The sequence below is a fragment of the Tiliqua scincoides genome, chromosome 5 (assembly GCF_035046505.1).
Source record: "Tiliqua scincoides isolate rTilSci1 chromosome 5, rTilSci1.hap2, whole genome shotgun sequence".
Lineage (NCBI taxonomy): Eukaryota > Metazoa > Chordata > Lepidosauria > Squamata > Scincidae > Tiliqua > Tiliqua scincoides.
This window is the reverse complement of record NC_089825.1, coordinates 20821831-20826083: the sequence shown is the minus strand read 5'-3', so window position 1 is coordinate 20826083 and position 4253 is coordinate 20821831. Positions and strand designations below refer to the sequence as shown.

At 48.8% G+C, this 4253-nt stretch overlaps 1 non-coding gene across 1 annotated transcript; it reads right to left on the bottom strand.

The window, feature by feature from the left end:
* Positions 1 to 1958: 1958 nt before the first annotated feature.
* Positions 1959 to 2032, bottom strand: TRNAN-GUU (transfer RNA asparagine (anticodon GUU)). Its single transcript has one exon. It is a non-coding gene; the product is annotated as a tRNA-Asn (tRNA).
* Between the last annotated feature and the right edge of the window lie 2221 nt (positions 2033 to 4253).

Here is a 4253-nt window from a genome sequence, read left to right as displayed (position 1 = left end):
GGCTGCCTGCCCAACTCCTCCAAGTGAAATCTGCACAATAAAACTATAGGAAATTAATTTGTAAGTGTGAAGAATAGGTTGCAACTTTTCAAGACTATTCTGCTTTTTTTTTTTTTTTAAGATAAAGAAGAACAAGATGGGGTGGGGTGGGGGAAGCTTGTAAAAGGAAGCAGGGAATTAGTGCAGTGAATTTTGGACAGGATTCCCCAAACGTTGCATAATCGAAGGCGGATCCGAATAAGAGGCGTGGAGAGTTTGCACAGGTTGAAAGTGTGTTGGAATCCGAGTTGCTGGTCGTGGAGTCCAATACAACTCGGGTTCTCCCCCCACCCCCGAAATAAAAAAAAAACTGGGACAGTTTCAAGTTGCCCAAAGCAATAGATTGGACTGAAAAAGTCGATTGCTAGTCGATTGCTGGCAGATGATCATTTTGACAGCACTTTGGCACAGAAAGAGAAGGGACTGCGCAAAATCAGGGCAGAGCCTCCCCCCAACTTTGCAAAAGTTCGCTCCTTCTTGTTGCTGTTGCTTGTTTTGTGTTTCATTTGCTACAGGAGGAAAGAAAGGGGGGGGGATCTGGGGAGGGGGGAAAAAAGCCCTGCAATTCGTAAATCGCAGCCTGGATCCCAACCCACCCTGGAGTGAGTTCGCCCCAACTGCAATTGGAAACCACGAAGCCTGCAAGCGCTGTTGGCTCCGCTCTCCTCTCGACCCTCTTACATAAGTCCGTCCATCCCTCCTCCCCTCTTGGCACCTCTTCTTGTTGTGCAACCCGTTCTTCTCCCCCCCCCCCAATCCCCTCCCCCATTGTCTGATGTGACGCCCGGCGGCCCCTGTAGGAAATCTACAGCGGATAATTTGTATCGCCGCGTAATGGGAACCAGTGTCCCCAGTGCGCCCCGGGATCGCCGGAGCCTGCAGGCGCACGCCAGGCAAAGAGACTGGTGGGGCGCTCTCCGTCCAGTGCCCATCAGTAGATGCCAATGATTCTTCATACATGGAAGGAGGAAGAGGAGGGCGGCTCGGGATATTCCCCCCCCACGTCCCCCAGTTGCGTTCTGCAGCCCCCTTCTTTCTTTCTTTCGCGGTTCCCCACTCAGGAAGGCAGGAAATTCATGCTTGGACCACATCAGCCCCTGCCCCCCCCCGTCAACCTGGGGGGCTGAAGGAGAGGCTGGAAACTGCCCAAAGGAAAGCAGCGGAGCCAGGCTGCAATCCTAGCCACACTTTCCTGGGAGTAAGCCCCATTGACTATCATGGGACTTACTTCTGGATGGATATGCATAGCATTGGGTTGTAGGGTTACAATCCTATCCGCACTTTCCTGGGAGTAAGCCCCAATGACTATCATGGGACTTGGTTCTGAGTAGACATGCATAGGATTGGGCTCTCAGAGTCCCTCCTGGCGGCGGCGGCTGCCTGCAACTGTGCCTGGCTGGGCAGATCAGGCGATGGAGGTTCCCCCCCCCCCCGCCCTGGAAGAAAGCAGCACCCCAGATGCTATGGAGCAAAAGGAGGAGGATCTGGGGAGCGTGGGAGGGAGGTGGTGACCATGCATCCTCGCCAGAGCAAGAGCAGGCTGCGGGAGCCTCCCCTTCTGGGCCCCCTCCTGCAAGGGCTGCCTTGGCAAGGCAGCCCTTGCAGCACCACAGTGTGCTCTGGAGGGAGCCAGCAGTGGGAAGCCTGGTTCGCTCTGCAAGTTGGGCAGTGGTGGGGGAGGGGATGGGGTGGGTGCCTTCTATACGCATTCTTTCGCAACCAGGGTGCTGAAAGGGGGAACTGGCCCTTTAAACTGATGAAGGTGGGCCCTCTACAGGGTTTGCCACTGCCTTCATCTACATAGCTATTTAAGACGCGGCTGCACTTCCCGCCTCCGCCTTTTTTTTTGGTCTTTACGCAGATAAAAAGAAAGAGAAGGGTTTTGGGGGGAAAATGCAGAATAAAACCAATAAGAGACTCGTCCCTGGGTGGGCTCGAACCACCAACCTTTCGGTTAACAGCCGAACGCGCTAACCGATTGCGCCACAGAGACACCTGCAGGAAGCTGGCTTGGAAAGTTGTCTGATGCATCTGAACGTTCCATGCAATCTTCAATGGAACGTTCCCAACCTAAAAGTTCTGTCCGAACTGAATTGTTGGTTGGCACACAAGAAACAGCCGCCTTTAGAGTGTGATGTGATCACTTGTTTATATTGCGAAAGGACCGTTAAAAAGGAAGGTCATGCACAAGTACAAGTTTTAAAACAGCACCATTGTCTTTCCTGGGTGAAATTTTAAAATGACCATTTAGATATCCTATTTTCTCCAGGAGCTTAAAAAGTCTTACAGACTGAGAGAGCCCAATCCTATGCATGTCCACTCAGAAGTAAGGTCCATTATAGTCAAAGGGCTTACTTCCAAGTAAGTGTGGCTAGGATTACAGCCTCAGAGCCCAATCTTATGCATGTCTACTCAGAAGCAAGTCCCAGTATAGTCAATGGGGCTTACTCCCAGGTAAGTGTGGATAGGGTTGCAGCCCTAATAAAGTCGAGGGACATTATGGGAAAATGTAGTGCATTTTGCAGCCACAAATACTATCACAGTGTCCGCCATGCAGGATAACCATTTTTAGGTGCATTTCTTTTCCAAAATATTTGCCTTCTATGGTCTGCTACTTCCATTGCATTAACGTGTCTCTTCCCCCCTCCCCTTGTTTGCTGCCTGCATTTGGGTTATGTTGCTAGCTTGTGTTTGCCCACTGTTCACCCTCCTGATTCAGTTGGCAAAGCAGTCCTGCAAGCTGTGTATTGGGAAGCTTCATACACTACACTCAGCATCCAAAAAGCAGATGCAAGCATCATTCATGCATCTGTTTTCTCCACCGCTTGTGGGCTGTGGAATAGAAGAGCCCCACTGGATCAGGTCAAAGGCCCATCTAGTCCAGCTTCCTGTATCTCACAGTAGCCCACCAGATACCTCAGGGAGCACACCAGACAACAAGAGAACTGCATCCTGTTGCCACTCCTTTGCATCTGGCATTCTGAGGTAGCCTACCTCTAAAACCAGGAGGTTGCATACAACCATCATGGCATGTAACCTGTGAAGGACTTTTCCTCCAGAAATTTGTCCAATCCCTTTTAAAAGCATCCAGGCCAGATGCCATCACCACATCCTGTGGCAAGGAGTTCCCATATTGCATGCTGGGTAAAGAATAACATTAACACTTTTTGTCCACCAGCTGGCAGAAGTTGAATGAGGCAGGGCTGGGAATTAACAGGTCAAGCGTTGACTTTGCTTCTTTTAATAAAAAAAAGGAGGGCCTGGGGAATGGGGCAGAGTAGAACTAACATGAGCTCATGGGTTTTAGAGGAACAGGTTTATGTACATCTGTAAGCATGGGGTGTGTGTGTGATTTATTGCACAAAAAAGAACCACATATATTTTATTTTATTTAGAAAAAATACATGCCACCCTTCTTGAGCACAAGCTAGCACTCAAGGCAGCTGCACAATAAAATATAAAACAATAAAACTTGACAGAATATATCATAAAATACAAATGCACAGCAGCAGGACCAAAAGACACACTACTATACAAGATAAAGGGCAGAGAGCAGGGATGCAATAATTCAGCCACTGGAAAACCAACTTCACAAGCCACCTACCTAACAATTCCAAACCAGAATCAGCCAAAGCAGCAAATTAACCACAGGAACCCAGGAGAAACCAGGCATACTTTCTTGGTGCTAAAACCATCATAAAGAAGGTACCAGTGTGTTTGCTTGGAGACAGGATTCCTTAATTGGGGTGTGATCATAGAAAAAGATTTCTCTTTGCTCACCACCTGCCTACCTTCCACAGGCAGGGAACCCAGAGAAGCTCAAGAACAGAGGAGCTTCTTCATCACAGAATGTTTAGGACTTTAAAAGTCAAAAACAGCACTTTGAATTGTACCTGGAAACACATTTTTAAAATGTGTGCCTGTATGTGGGCAGGAAGGTGCAGGGCTCTTGTGCAATGTTTTCTACACTATACAAATACTGTATGTTCACTTCTGTACTGTTCATGTATTAAATTTCTTATAGCTATAGGTGACCCTATCTTCTGCTACCCTTCTCTCTTGCCTCATAGTACTCAACACTGGGAAGCTAGCCCATATCCCCTGATAAAGCAGAGAATGCTAGTTCAAAGGAACAGGCAGTCTTTCCAAAGCCGTGCAGGCATGACCTGTGCTGCATCCAAAGCCGCTTAAGCGGCAGCTGGAGGTCTCCTCAA